This window comes from Epinephelus fuscoguttatus, linkage group LG16 (assembly GCF_011397635.1).
Source record: "Epinephelus fuscoguttatus linkage group LG16, E.fuscoguttatus.final_Chr_v1".
In the NCBI taxonomy this organism is placed as follows: domain Eukaryota; kingdom Metazoa; phylum Chordata; class Actinopteri; order Perciformes; family Serranidae; genus Epinephelus; species Epinephelus fuscoguttatus.
The window spans coordinates 19,857,264-19,873,813 of NC_064767.1; the positions used below are offsets into that span (position 1 = coordinate 19,857,264).

At 38.8% G+C, this 16,550-nt stretch overlaps 1 long non-coding RNA gene across 2 annotated transcripts in view; it reads right to left on the bottom strand.

Annotated features, from left to right (window-relative positions):
- The window catches only part of LOC125903161 (uncharacterized), a 97,848-nt gene that overhangs the window by 72,015 nt on the left and 9,283 nt on the right, over positions 1-16,550 (bottom strand). Inside the window, exon 1 of one of the 2 annotated variants that reach the window (XR_007451243.1) lies at positions 8,432-8,952. The exons of the other annotated variant lie outside the window; for it this stretch is intronic. This is a non-coding gene — a long non-coding RNA (uncharacterized LOC125903161). Of the gene's footprint in view, positions 1-8,431; positions 8,953-16,550 lie in introns of those variants that run through there. 2 annotated transcript variants of the gene reach the window in all.

A 16,550-nucleotide genomic window follows, 5' to 3' on the forward strand; every position in this document is an offset into this window, starting at 1 on the left:
TTGGTTGCTTCAAACACGGCTGGAAATGTCCCAAACTCTGGTTAAAAAACACCCGCTTACATCGGGCTCGGTTACTACTCTCTTGAACTCGATTCGGATTTCGACAGAAATTTGGTTACAGGACCTTTGTTATCATGGTTACAAAACTAACCACAAAGTCAGGAAATGACTCCAGTTATGGTTTAAAGAGATAAACTCAGTGGGTAGAGCTGGCGTCTCATGTACAAAGACAATGTCCTTGCTGCAGCGGCTGCAGGTATGATTCCAGCCCACAGCCCTTTGCTGCACGTCATCCACTCTTTCTCCCCCTTCCACACTTAATCTGTCCTGTCCAATAAAGGCATAAAAGCCCAAAAAATAATTTCTTAAAAGAAACGAAGACTGAGTGTTAGGTGGAAACAGGAAAAGAACAGGGTTCTCCTGTGTTTCAGTCCATCATTTTGTTGACCTATCGATCCACACCATCTCTCTACCCAAACTTTGTGGCTGTTAAATAATGTCACACTGCTTCCTTCTTTGTTCCCGCCTTAATTGCTTCGGCCACTAGAGGGCTTTGTGACTTGAATGTAAACAAATGTCGTTCTGAGGCACTTCCTGAAATGACTGTTGCTCTCATTTTTCCTGGGATGACAACGTCACTATGTAGCAGTGTATGTTGTATACTATACATCGGCCTAGTGCAATGATGTGCAAACCATTTATTGACGTTTTTTTCCTAATGTTATAAATTATTATACAAACACTGCAAATGCTGCACAACATGCATCAACAATACTGTGCTTTAATTATGCTGTTGTCATGGCGATAAAGCAAATTTGAACACCACTTGATAAAACAGGGGTCTCATATTGCAAATCCTGTTGAATTCTGTTAAATTTCTCTGATCTTTGCTTTTCTATTGTGAAATGCTTGACGTTATTACATCTTCAGGAATTTTAAATCATTCAAATTGTGAAATTATTGATGTCTGATTATACGCATTAAAAAAACAACTAACCTGTTTTATTATTTTTTTCATTTGATACAGAAGACCTTTGTTTGTAATATAATGTATAGACATGTTGTCCTTGTCTGACACATTTTTCACCACTGCAACAGTAAGTCTATGTAGGTTGGGTATTTGTATGTGCAGGACACAATAAATAACACAGATATAACTACCAATAAACTGCAAAAACAAAACAAACATCCATATTTCCTAGTCATAAAAAGGGCTGCACTGTATTATTTAAGCTAATTTCTGATACATTGTTCTCCACTATAATGACCCCATAACACTAATATAATAAAGTATATTTTTCTTGGTTGATGAGACACACCTGGTAGTCCTGCTGTAAACAAACAAAAATCTCGGAGGTTGCTTTGACTGGTGAGGCAGCTGATAAGTGGGGCAACAAAGTCAATTAGTTCTGTGTTTATTAGTATGTGACAGGTGCTGGGTCATGCAGATTAACTCACAACCCTTGGAGGGATGGGACAACAATAATGGTGAAACATGTCCGTCCGACCAGAAAGTAAAAGGTAGCAAAAGGAACATAGGAAAGCCTGCTCAATTAATTATGTGGATTAATGAAGTTCTGCTTGATTAAATGTTGATGCCATTAAAAACGCCTATTTTTTCTCCCCAATGTGACATAATGGACTCTCTTACATAAATAATGGAATCCTTCATGGTTACGGAAACCAACACATTATATGTTAGAAACCACTCCTCCTCCTCCTGAACCCCCAATCAATTAATTAAGGCTATTGCCCTTGATTATCCAATCAAAGGTTTCATCCGGGTTTGACCTCTAACCTTCAACCTTCTCTGACTGGAGGGATATTGATTGAAGGGAATGGTTTATTTTCAGCTACTGGAAAGGTAAGGTTGTTACCTTTAAAAAGAGTTGCTGACAAAGTGTCCTTTCATTGACCCCAGAGAGCTGCTGTTGTAGCTATTGTTTTTGTACACTTCAGGTTGAACGGACGGCTCAAACATCGAGTTGCACCCATTTAGACAACTATTACATTAAATAATTGTCAAAATGACGCAAAGGATCAATAACACTCACTGTTCTCTGAAAGCTACTGTTGCAAAAAGTTACCCATCCCGTTATTCAGACGCAGTAATACCCTGTTTATTTTTACCTTCAATATAATGAATTATTTCCACTGTTTTATTATGTGGGTGCATTTGATGGAAACATTTGTTGCTTACCGGCAAACTTCCTCTATCAAAATAGTGTTTATTTCCATTTTTTGTTTTTGTTTTGACGGAGGGTCTTTCTCCTTTTGTGACAAATTAAGCATGTAATGTTTGCAAATGCAATTACAGAATAACGGATGTTTTTATAAATAAGCAATGCATCAACAAAAACACATCAATCAATGGTTCACGTCATCCTGACCTGAAGCTGCTCACCAGTCGGTGGAGCAAAGCTACGCAGGCATAATGAGCTATGGTGTGGTCAAACTATGGTCAGCCTCAGGATGTCCTCTTCACGGCTACACGTTGATCCGATTAACAATCAGTCCGGTCTGTACTGTTCATTTCACTGACTTTAATCTCTCAGGGGTCGTGATAGGTTTGGAGTTGTTCCCAAATCTGCCTTCGCTGCTGGTTAGTCAGTGGTGTTAGGGTAAAATGGATCGAAATTTAACACAGAAATAAAACTAGTTTTGCAAGAAAATAGAAGGGAATCATGTGTGATAAAAACTTCTATTGTTACACTGTTCTTCTTTCTTGTTAGTAGGATAAACTGCCACAGCGATACTTTTCCTTTCCGCTACTGTTACCATCACCATGGAGCCCAACTGTAAACAGCATTAAGACTTAGTTAATATTTAAACAACCAAAGTCATGACACAACCTCAACAAGGTAACAAGAATCTGCCCTCCAAATATCAGCTTGGGTTGATGATTAACTAAAGGTCACATTCATCTTTGCTGTTTTTATTTTCAAATCCAACAGGGTGACTTAAAATTTTTAGTTCTACAGCACTTTCCCCGAGTGGATTTGAACTGCAAGGATTCATGTGAACAACTCTGCCCCCTGGCAGAATTGGAAACACCACTGATGTGTCAACATATCATATAACAGTTGTGAAATGCCGTGGCCGCATTCATTCCTTGTTTTGGTGCTTGCTGAACAAGGCGGCGTGGGATTGCTCTCCCTCACCCTGTGGTCTGTCCTCTAGGGTGCAAGGAATCTGAGTCACTCACTGCACATCAGGCTTTCCCCCCGGGGGCCCTGGCACTGGCAGAGGCAGGTTAACAAACTGTAAAGGCTTCAACTGAGCAGCGCACAAACTGTTTTCTCTCCACAAAGGGATTGGCTCTAACAAATGTCATAAGCCTATAATGAGATAGCTGATCTCTGTAGTAAAGAAGAAAAGAAAAGAAAAATGCTTCCCCTCTCCAGTCAGCGGCTATTAGAGTCAGTGAGAGTAAAAAGGGGAAGCTTCCCCATTTTCTTAGAGGCCCTCGGAGGCCGGCCAACATGACAATACTGGTCAATTAATTGGTGAAAAAGTGAAAATCCAATTAATGTGTATCAAGCTGGCAGTTTTGCATGATGATGGCTCATTAGGAGACCAAGCTGAGAGTGGAGGAGTAGAAGGGTGGAGGGGCTTAAACCCCACTCATTAAAGCTCTGTCTTTCTCAGTGGGGTTTTAGGGACTGGCTTATTTATGCAACAGGTTCTAAACAAAACCTCAATGTAACGCTCATTTAGTAAAATTGAAACTGATGAATTCCTAAATGGCCTGGGTGGGGATTCACTGCTTCTCAGGCCAAACCTACTAACACACCGAACTACTGTAATTATTCAACATGCTAGTTTTGTCATTATAACCTAAATTTAAAAGCTTAAGCAATAATATAATGCTCAATATATATCTGCTGCATTACCTCTTCATATGAAATAATGTTTATTTGTATTGTCCCTGTAAGCTACAAGCATCACAAACATAGATTTTGGGGGGGATGCAGGGGACAAGGGGACACATCTCCACAGTAAAAACATAACGTTACAGAGGACTTATTTTGACAAAAGACATTTACACCATAAATTGATGCAGAAAACACAGGAAAAAAAGAGATGACTATGTATCTATGTTGCTTGCATGTCTGTTTGTGCTAACATGCTGTTTGTTGTTGTTGTGATATTGTATTGTACTGACGCTCTGCTGTTGCTTGCTGCTTTGCATGGCTTCTGTTCTATTGTGAGAATTTCTGTTTGCTGTAGTTAATGCTATGAATTGTCCTGTGAATTTTATCCCTTTATTGGTTTCAAAACGTCTTGCCAAAGGACTGCAGCTGAAAATTAGTCAGCTGGCTAACACTGGCACATTTACAGAAATGTTGATTAATGTGTGTTCTCCTTATAAATAAAATAAATGAAATGAAATATCTGCTCAAAAACTTTGGGTCAAACACATGATTCACATTTTTAAGCTGCATGTACTTGAAGCATGTTCTTTCTAGCAGGTAACATTCTGTCTGATCCCTCTCTTTATTTGAAGAATATCAACTTTTGCCATCACACAGAAGAGTTTGTATCCCAAAGGCTCGATTGAACAGACTGAGGAGCTATTTTGCTTTATTTTGGCTCCCGAAGTAGCCTCAGCGTACCCAGGTTTAACACGGAATGTAACAGGACTTATTCATTTGCTGCACTGCATATACTTGTCATAATGTCTGATGTGATTTGTAGCATTTGTAGTATGTTTATTGTTAATTAAATGTTTTGTATTTTTGTATGTATGTGTAGTCATGTGAAACAGTTTATCTTATATAAAATATGATGCATAAAAAACTCACCAGAATGTAAAATAGGTGTTTGATGCTCAAAATTTTCTGCCGAAGACGCCCCAAACCCTCCAATTTTGTGTGTCCCCCCAGTGTTGAAATAAACCCTAAGCCCCTTAATGTTTTAATCGAGAATATCAAGCCAAGCTAAAAAACTGTCAGCTGGAATACTGAATGGATTATATAACATTAGTAAATGCACATCAAAAGACGTAATTGCGTCCTTACATTACATTTACACACAAGAGATGCTATCAAAACAGTTAAAAAGGAGGGGTAATGGCCCTATCAGTGCATTACAAAATGAGATGATGGTGCTCTCTCCTCCACTTCTGAACCTCACCATATACTGACAAAATAAAGAATGTGCTCCCATACTCTCGCAGCCAGCCTGTGTTTGTCTAGCCTCTGCCTCTATGTGTAAGATTAATACTCTTGCCACACTCTCATAGAATAATGTCACTTTAATCTTGTTTGGGGCGAAATTCGAAGTGGAGTGTGTCTACTTGTTTCCTGAGATTACTTCATCTTTCTTTCGGCAGCGGTGTGTGACTCTGCCGCCTGCTGTCCCCTGGCATTGGATGTCCCATTACCCTTCACACGCCGCAACTTTCTGCTGTTTGCACAACACTGGCCACAGGACCCAACAGGAGGCCAGTATACTATTGATGTTTTTAGTTTTTCTTTACCACTGCCAAGTACATTCTGGTTGTGTGAAGCCTACTATAGAGGTATACTGCCAGTGGCTGAGCCATTGTGAATATTTTAGATGCTTTGAAATGTTTCACCCAGCAAAGAATATCACTGCATCATGTGTCGCTCCTATTCAGCTTTACACAGCAAGTCACAGAAAACATTTCGAACTGTGAGCCTTGGTTACTTTGAATTTAGGCAGACTCTACTTAGTATTTAACTGCTTTTATGCTGATACATAAATTATAATTTTTTTTTAACCTCTCAAATTGTACTGAAATTCATTCCACTGCTTTCTCCGATGATTAAAAAAAAGCACATTTCTGACAATTTCTGGAGCGTCCAGATTTTTTTCAAGGTAGGCTAGCTCTTAAAAATGGTCATTGCATATTGTAGCCTACCACAAAGTTTTCCCTATAAGATTATGGACCCCATTTGGTATTCAGTCATTTGTATTTTTGTACTCTCCTTCAATTATTTACAATAAGCGTTTTCATGCCTTTCCACTGTGTTGACCCCAGCATGTCTGAATGAATGAGCTGCAGTGTGTCAGCTATAAATCCCTAATGAGGCTTGATGTAAACACCACAATACAAACCACATAAATTCCTTACACACACACACACACACACACACACACACACACACACACACACACACACACACACCTGTGCATGTACATGCAAAAACACACAAACACAACCTCTGATCCCAAAGCTTCTATTCAAGAGGATTTTATTGTCTTTTTCTCTGTGATGACTGTGTTTTCTGTCTGCTCTTTAAAACCTGTAAATAATTAATTAGACTCCACTAATACACTGCAGATCTAAATTTATTACGATAACTGTGTGTTTAATATTCTTGTTAGTGAATATGAATTACAATTTATGCCTGCAAATGGTCAGTGCTGCCATTTCCGTATGTATGAGGTGGAGAAACACACTTTGTATGGCAAGCTTTGTGCTGTTTGGAGAGGCAGTGTGTTTTTCCCCTCACTTCCTAATAATCTATTCTGTTCAGCCAGCTGCATACATTGACAAATGTTTCCAGCATTAGGTATTTACCCGGTGAAAGGTAATAGATGCAAGGGTTTAAAAATGCCTGCTGCAAGAAACAGCAAGAAAAAAAAATCACAATAGGAAACATTTGTCTCTTCTTTGCACCAGGAAAACTGTCTATTTGCAATGGCTGGTTTCTTTATAAAACAAGGACAAAATTTACAAGACACACGCTCGTTGCATTTTTAAAATCTTTTTGAATAATTCACAAATTATTTTTCACTATTAATGAGGGGGTAACTTTGTAAAAATGCGCACTATTTGATCTAAAAGTAGACATGAACAATTATATTTTATGTTACTGTGTCCTACGAGGGAAGAGTGCTGCACATGGGGGAGTTGGCAGCTCAGTTTATCAGACAAGATGCTCTGAAGTTCAAATATTCACTCCAGTTGTGTTTAAGATACAGGCTAATTCACTGCTGCTCGTGTAGTAAAACACACCCACATAAAATCTGTAGCGTAGTCTAATCTGCTGATTGTCTTTTGCTTAGTTTGTTGTAATTTTTTTCTTTTTTTTTCTTTTTTTACATCTCTTTCTGTCTGATTTATGCAGCTTGTTCTTGGAGGCTAATGAAAGATGTGACGGTGCATTAATGAGGCTGCTTATTTCAACTGAACTCCACTTCCTCCATTTACCTCACTCACTTTGTTCTCCCAGTCCACATTTCCTCTCCCACTCGCGTGTACTCTGTATCATGCTGTTAACGTTACACCCACACCTTTAGTCTCTTATCTCACTCAGCTCTGAAACAGTTCGCTTATTTACTGGCTATTACAAATGCCAAATTCTTCAACATGTAACAAAGTTGCTGAGGAAAATCTGATGTCTTAGCAAGGCAATGAAATTAAAATTGTGACAGTGTTTGACTTTTGCTTTATCAGTGTGTTGTTGCAGAAGTTCAGCATTTTATCTGATTATCAGTAGGTGCAGGAACAATGTATTCCTGTCTGATACATACAGGGAATTTCCACTGATGCAGCTTTCTAAAAATACATATAAAAGGTTCTCTGTCAAACCTACCATACATATTTTTATCTAAAACATGTATTGTACAACTCACTATTAAAAAAAAAAACTAAATCCTGAGGAAATACTGCAGGAAATGCTTAAATGAAAACTGAGAAAACAGAATAAAAGTCTTATTTGTATAAATTTCATGATAATCAGAATCTTAATGAAGGTAATAATAATGTCTGTCTGACTACGAATAATGTCTCAGTATGGTACACCTCCAGTGCTGACAAGTGTCTTTAAATGAACATAACAGATTTAAGAATCAGAGGATCGGTTGGTGTTGCACACTCGCACTCAGCCTGCTGGGATTAATGGATAACTCCAGTGAGAGACGCCTCTGTTCTTAGGCAAGACAAAATGACCAAAGGCAGCCAAAGAATTTGGCGGTCAGTAACTGTGGCTGTTTCCCATACATATATTATTATAGCAATAGCAGCGGTGGTGATTGAATTTCTGACCTTTTGTTGAAATGGGAAAGGGGAGGGGTGCATTTCAATTTTTGTTGTGTCATTCATGTCTTAAAATAACTACAGGGATGAAAGATCATGGCTTGATTCAATTACAGTGCTGTGTAAAGGCTAAAGATTACTGTATTCAACATGGACCCTCACTTGTTCATAGCTGAGATAAATATAGGTGCTGATTTCACACACTTTCAATGGATTGAAACAGGTTAAATGAACGCAGGCTTGCTCTTTGTAGCCCTGGAGAGCTTATATGACAGTAAATTTCACAGCCACAAAAATGAAACACAATTATTTCAGCCACAAATAAAACTAACACATGGCTCAATTGGCAAAATTAAAGCATGATGATACAATGAGATATAACTCAAGTTTCAGTTTAAGTACATTCTCAAGATGACAAACCTGATACTGGACTCTTCGTGCCACTCAATCCATCCAACACTCGAGAAACTAGAAAAGTTTGGTGGTAGAACCTGGCCGGCTCTGCCAATCAATAGCAAAGTTTGCATTAAAAACTGCTGACAGCTGTGGGAGAGAGTTCCCACTTTCATCTAGCGCTGTCTGGCCCTCCAGCTAACCTCACCGTCACCCTCTCCCTCCTCAGACCTGCTCTCTTTATTAATCTTTGTCGCATCCCACAGCTCGACCCCGAGAACTGCCCCAGCCACGTTTTTCACTTATCACTGAAAATTTTTAGCTCATTTCTTTTTTCTTTTTTTTTTTGTCTGTGTGTTATCAAAGAACACTTCACTTGATAGCCTTGAACCGAGGGCCCTCCACTCCCGCGGTGGAGCCCACCCAGCAGCTCTGTCTCACCATATCAACCTGTTTGCTGAAAGAAGGAAAACGAGCTCACCGAATGAAGCGTGTGTGTATGTGTATGTGTGTGTGTGAGTGTGTGTGTGTGGCGGAGAAAAAGAGGATTTGTTTCTCCCTTAAAACTTACCTTTTTTGTTCCTTCTGTAAATCTCAATTTGCTGTAAAACTAAGCAACAAAAAAGACAAAATATGTCAAACAGCATAGAAATAAAGACAAAAACACGTCCCTACTAAAACAGGTAATACAAGCACACTTTGATTTTTAGTTGTCTGTTGAACTTTGGTCCTTTGTTCCTTACTGCTGTTTCCTAAGTCGTGGAAACAAGAGGGTCCCACTTGACAGTCATTGCTCAAAGATGACCTGCCTCTGGTAAATGCAGGCCTCTGCTGCCCCTTAGAGGTGGATTTAAAAAGGGGAATTTAAAAAGTCCCCTCAGCAATACAGGAAAGACTTTATGCTTTGAATAATATCTATTTTTATGACTATTTACAGCTAAAATTGAAATATTAATTCATTTTCATTTTGTCTAAGTGATGGATTATTTTAACTTTGAGTGAAAGTGTCGGTCTCGAGCTTCTCTGTCAGCTCGCAGCCTGGTGTTCGGTGTGTGCGCGGCAGATCTAATCCCATTAGTGCTGCTGATCCTGGGCCTCAGGATCTGTCGTGTCTCTATCAAACCTGCTTTATGCTTTGTCTGTTGAACTCCAATCTGTTTGCTTAGCAGCAGAAGTAAACAATCTTGTTTACAGGTTGTACATAAAAAAGACCAAAGCAAAAATCTCCTCAGGCTTGTTACACACTTCAATTTGTATTTTAGTCAACACCAAGCTGAACAACGGTTTTTTATATGACTCTTGAGGAAATATTTAAGCATTACGCTCGTATTACTGCAAAGGTTAATATGCAATATTGCAGTTTTAGTTGGATTATGTACATCCAATACTGCCCCCTGGGCATCAGGGAGAGATTTTATATTTCCTTCTTTGTCACTTTTTTAAACAATATAACAGTAATTTGAGTTGTGTTCATGCTCAGCTCAAAATTAAATGTCAATACCATTGCAATTGTCAGAAATAATAACCTCCCATTAATAGAATAAATCAGGAATGTAATGAACAAAATAATACGATTTGAGCTAATTGTGAAATAATCCCCTTTTAATACAATGACACTATAATTAACATATAATAAATTGTAAATCTACCATCTTTCTAGTTAATGTCATCGCTGCACTTATGAGTTTCATTAGAAAGACTGAACATTTGTTTTAAAACTTTAATAAATTACCTGAGAATATTTCAGCAGTACAAAATCTCAGTGTGGTGCCACATTTAAAATGAGATGAATATTTAGGATAAAGGGGGAATTATTAAGGATCCATTTAAAAGCAGAGCATGAATTGTTGCAGTGGAGACGAGGTGTTTAAAAGCTGCATGTGGGACTATGTGTGTGCAAGACCTGTCTGCAAAGGAAAGAGCTGCAGAAGGCATAATATAGTTGCTGTAAACTGGCTCTTGGAATGAGAGACAAAAAATTTTTTTGGGTGTTAAGGCGGCCGAAGGGATGGTACAATTTAAAGTCAAATCCTCATAACAGTAAGCAAACTCTTTGATAGATGTGGTCTGGCACGAGGGGTGCTGGGTCAAAGTGCAAATATTCAGTATTATACATCTGGTTGCTGCTATAGTTAGTTTGTCTCAGTGGACAAGATAGTTTCACTAAGACATGCAAAATGCCAAAAAAGACACTGTGCATACACACTTTAAAAAAGTGTTTCAGTAACATGGTTATCAGTGTTATAAAAAATATCAATTTATCAATAAATATTCATTCTGAATATTTGAGTCAGTTTCAATACTCATTTGTACTCATGTATTGTTACACCGGTACCAGCTGTGCTTGTTCTCTCTTATTGTAAATGTTACCACAGTCATTCTGCTGCTCTCTGCTACTAACCAAGAACAGAAAGTCATTGTTCATGTTTTAGTCTTGTTGTTATATTTATCTTTTGATAAAAACTTGAAATTGTATGCCCTCGATGTCAGTATTTTCCAAATGGTATCAAAAATGTTATTAAAAATAGATATTTTTCAAGGCACTGTAGTTCCAGTATCGTGACAACACTAATGAGTACATACAATAGGTGCTCTAGCTGACTGACCCCACAGTCCCTACTTGAAGAATCTGGTGCTTATTTTGGTAACAACTAACCTAGAGGCCAAGGATTTGTCTTCCAGATTCCAGAGTCCAAGCTGTCCACATGTCTGTTTGTAACTACATTTTTGCACCATAATATTAAAACAGTACACATGGAAACAGATGATTTGGTATCATTCTCGTCTGGACTGATTTAAACATGACCCCTGAATGAGCATAACAGAAATATTAACTATGAATAAATAGAAGGCCTAAAGAGGCCTTACGAAAGGAAAACAGGCATTGCAAAATCTGTGATGCTCATGGAAGAGTTTGCTGCCATCCTTTTTAGCCACCTCAGATAACCAGGAGAACGTGGTCGTTTTGCTATATTATGTTCGGTGAATCAGGAAAAGGCCTAATAATAATGATAATACATTTTATTAATGGCCGCTTTTCAAGAAACTCAAGGTCACCTTATAGGCAAAGATAGAGAAAATAACAGCAAATTAAAAAAGTTGACAAGATACGGAATAAAGTAACATAAAAACCTACAACCATGTTGCACAAACATTAAAGCCTTTTATTTTAATTGTTCATATTTCATTGAAGCTCGTCTAAAGTGGACAATAGATTAGAACAAGGATGCACCCTGGTCCGGGATGATCTCTACCAACTACTGATACAATATAAAGCCAAATGAGACACAGTCCCCCAGAATAAAACAAAGAAAAGGTCTGCACCTAGCCGTCTGAAGCCATGGTGCCGGTTAGCCCAGGTTATCTCCTGGGATGGAAGGTGTCCTGTCCAATTAAAATGAGGGGTGGGCAACTGGAGGAGTGGGAGTTCAGGTATCTGAGGGAATAATTCATGAGAGAGGTTAAAAGAAATTAACCTCCAATTAGGTGCTGTGGCTACAGCAATATGAGCATGTGAGCCATGGACACAAAAGAAGCCCAAAATAAGTTTCTCCTCAGGGTGGATTACCTTACCCTATGAGATAGCTGTATTTAATTTGACTAATATTTATTACATTAACAAAGTAGACACTGTATTATTTAACAGGACTTACAATACAATTTATAATCACATTACTGAGTCAAGCAGCTCATGCTCATAGCTTTATATGGTCTTATCTCAGAGTCTTATCGTCCCATATTGTGTAACAGGATAACATGGCAGTTTTCCTCCCTTAAGGAAGAGATGGGAACCAAATGGAAGGCCAAGAGGAAGTGTATGCAATGTCATTATATCCTAAGGTGTTAAGTTCCTTTTTGTAAGTATTACTACGTGCACTTAACCTTCAATCCCCTGCCACAGCCCCTTTGGGCTTGTTACCTAAGAAATATGTCTCCTCTTTTCTCCCCTCCGTGAGGTTCCCCTGAAACTTGTCAACGAGACGATGCGGAAGGAAGTAAGAGATAAAGTTGCCGGGCTCTCCTTCTGTGCAGTGTTTATTTGCTGTGTCAAGGATTGAGAGATTACACTGTTTCTACGCAGTAAGGGAGGAATCTGGTCAAGCATTTCCTCGGGCTAAAAACATCACTTGAAGAGGCAAAGGAGGATTACTGACACCTGCATTAAGGGGAAAATCCTGACTTGGGCCCATTTGCTGTGAGTAGGGAGTCATCATCAATCATTTCTTTTAAGTGTGGAGAGGCTTTATTTTGGGCTGGGAAGAGACTTGGTCTGTACAGTATTAAATGGCTTTACTCTTTTTCAAGTTGTGGTCAAATCCCATCTGTTATCTAAGCACTGAAGTCTATGGGAATATAAACGCTGTTATTCTCTAAACCTTTGCATCCAGACAATGTATTTAGCATTTAGCATTAAACACAGGGCTGGATGATATGCAGAAAAATTGACGAATATTGCAATTCTGGTATTAGTGGGATTTTAGTGGGAATGGTAATTTTTGCATTTTATTTTAACTAAATATAAACTTTTTTAAAAGATGAAGATGTGATTTTAGCTGGGGTCTGTACCAAACACGCATCTTCCCTTACTTCTAGAATATAATTTTTAGGCTGTGGCATCTCTGTAGCATCTCATTCCTTCATTTATAATTGTATGATGTGACACAGTTTACCTTTACCACAAAACACAGGTCACGTGATTTGGATATTGCACCTGGCCAAAATGTGATTTTGTTGATATTTTGACTAATTGTGCAGCCCTAATTAAACATATTATTTCTATAGCAAAGGGATTAAACCTAAACTTGCATGTATCCATTTATTAACAATAGATTCAGGAAGACAGAGTAATGAAAAAGTAAAAAGATTACACTCACATATACTGTCAAATGTGAAAATTAAGCAAATTGATTTCTTTTAAAAACACAAGAAGAAGGCAATGAGCAGAGAAAGAAGAAAGGACCCCAAAAAATTGCAAGAAATTTGTTAAGAGAAAATTAAAGGCAATAAAATTTCTAAAAAGAAATAAAAAAAACCAGAAAAAAATAAAGTTAAAAATAAACAGACAATGAAATGACCTGGCAAGAGTGTTTAAAAATTAAAATTAAATTAAATACTGTAATATAATTATAAAATGCAATGTAATTTTACTGTAGCTTTTGTCTTTTTTTCCCCATTTAAAAAAAAAAAAATCTTAATCAAATTTTTTTTTTTTTTTTTTTTTCCAATTTGTGGGACATTTCTTACCAAGTTTCTCATTGCCTTTTTCCCTTGTTTTCAAAAAAAAAAAAAAAAAAAATCACACCAATGTGCTCAGGGTTCAAAGCAGCACAAGAAAAGTGATGTCACTCCAGGTTTCAAAGGGTTAAAGCTATAAGCTGCTCTCAAGTTGTTTACTTTTTTTTATGTTAATACAATAATTTGTATGATATCCTACGAAAATGCATATACAATGGTTTGTATGATATCTAACAAATAAACACCCCACAAGAAAAGTAACGTACTTAACTGGAGTTATGCAGGTTAGGTTTACAAAAAGAAACATGGTGACGACGTACCTTAAAATAACTCAAAGCCCTCTGGTCTCACATGGTACATGAATACCAGTCTCCTGGGGAACAGTCCTGCGTTGTTTGACTCTTCCACCACCCAAACCTGCCTCCTTATGCAGACTTCTTTGGGCTTCATAATAGGTTCCTTATTTACTCCCGTAAGCACATTACTCAATGGATTACAGCCTTTCCAAGTGGGTTATACACAAATTACTGGCTCATGATTACGTGGATTATAAACAAGTTATAGTCATTACTTTTCGTAGGTATACGCGTGAACAGTGCATGTGAACAGCCTGATATTTTCAGACATGTACCACACATTGACACATATTTAATTAATATATGCATCCTTATTAGTTATCACCTGTCCTTTGTATTCCCTCTACAGACGCCCACTCAGAGGCAGTGGGGATGGTAACACTAACCCTCATGCTGTCAACTGTGTGATTGATCACCAGCAGATAAACATCAGATTGGCAAGAGAACAGGACAGACATTGATCCCCAGAGGAAGAGAGGACTTGTCACACACCAGCATACACAAACCTCAGTGAAACATCTGTCAAAATACCACAACGACAGAGAACTGTACCTCTGTGACTAACATGGGAACCCACAGACAGCTGTCAGCTGTTTTGGATGCTGGTTGATGACCAGAGAGTACAATTCTTTTCCATTACTTAACTTTCCTGTCCAAAGAGGGAAGAGTTTAAATGGTACACAGCCTGACCCTGAGATTCTTCCTGACTGTATGACATTATCTTTAAAAAGTCAGGAATTAGACAATTAGTTATCGTTCCTGTAGAGTCGTGGGGATGAACTCCTCCTGCCCTGAGGCACAACAAACAACAGGAGAGGGTGAAGTATTCCCTGTTGTTCGTTTTGGTTGCCGTAAAGAATCCCCCGTGGCAGTGCTGTCGCAAACAGACCCGAAAACAAAGTAAGAAATGTGTGCTTTTACAAAACGTCAATCCCAGCTGGTCACATGAAGCCCTCTCACCTGGCTGCGCCCTGAATATGTTTTTCCTGTCATTAGCTACAGACCTCATGCGATGCCGTACTTAAGAACAGAAGAAAGAGAGGAAAAGAAAATGAATGAAAAGTGAATGGTCAGTCTGACAAAAGGGGGCCAGCCTTGCGTCGACAGGAAGAAAAGCATTAGCGCCCTTTATGTGCACGGCGGCGGATTTCCGTGTGCTACACTGTCAGTGTATTTTCCCCTTAATTAAAACAGTCACAAGTTTCATTGAGCGGTGAATCAAAGGGTGGCTACACCATAAAGCAGACTCAACTCTGTAACCCTGAGTGTGTGTGTGTGTGTGTGTGTGTGTGTGTGTGTGTGTGTGTGTGTAGAGTTTAGAAATCAGACTCAAGCACACACAGGGACAGGGATGGAGGGGATTTAAGCTGTGCTCATTCCCATGGTCAGTCACTCAGAATCGGTCATTACTGTCCTGCCCGGAGATGAAAACACAGCGATTAAGAATTACTCGGAGGAAAACATGACCATTTCTAAACGGCCTCCCCTGTGACCCCCTGCCCTCAAAGACAGAAACCATTTTAGATTCCTTTGTCAGCTTTTACTTGCAGTTTGTCGCTCAAATAATATTCATTAAAGTTTCCTTTAAATGCTGCCGAGGAAAGTGATGTTCAATCAATAATATTATAATCATCCAAAGACAGGAGCCCTTTTTTTTACACAGGGACTGTGCAATACAGACACTATGAAGTACCTTCTGCACATCATCTTTGCATATTCACACAGGACCAAGTGTGTCATTTTAAAAGGCATGCTGGCATTAACACAACAGTTTGGTCTCTAGTGTGACATGTAACTCACGTCTTTGTAAACAATAGCAATGGCCTAACATGGCAGTAACAATTATTTACTGTCCCTGGTAAATGGCGGCTGATCTCGTCCTCTGTTCAGATGGTAAGGAGCTTGCAGATTTTGTTGTCCCCTGAATTTGCAGACACTTTCAGCTGCTGTTCTTCTACTTTGAGTTAGCTACTAACTGCTGCTAACTGGTTTTTTTTGTTTTTTTTCAGTGCTATTACTACCTCTGATGCTGGCTTAAAGGCAAGACAACTCTGCCCCCCATTTTGCGATCATACCTCTTATGAGGCAAAATAACAGCCTGGCATTACCGCCTTGAATAAGCAGTGTAAAAGGGGCTAGAACTCTTTCAGGCAGGGCATTTCCTCGCCTGGGTCCAGACCTTTGAATATACCCACTCCACTAAGTTCAAGTTGACTGATTCATCTGGCATTGTGACATCTGACAGTGGTTTCTCAGTTAAAATAAAAAACAATAAGTCATCAAGCAGTGCACAGGAACCCATGAGGAGTAATAAGAAAAATGGAAAATGCTAAGATAGACGTTGCTATCGAGGCTATCTAAATCGCCATGTCTTCTCAATCTCACCAGACATTGTAGCTCCACTGTTACAGTGCGTTGACACCTGCCCTGTTTGGTTCGGTTTAATCAAACTCAAGTTGGTTGCCCTCTAAGTGCGGTTCGTTTGGGCAGGTGTTCACACGGCAGTTGCACTCGGGTTCACACCAAAACAACTGGACCGAGACCTTCTTGAAGAG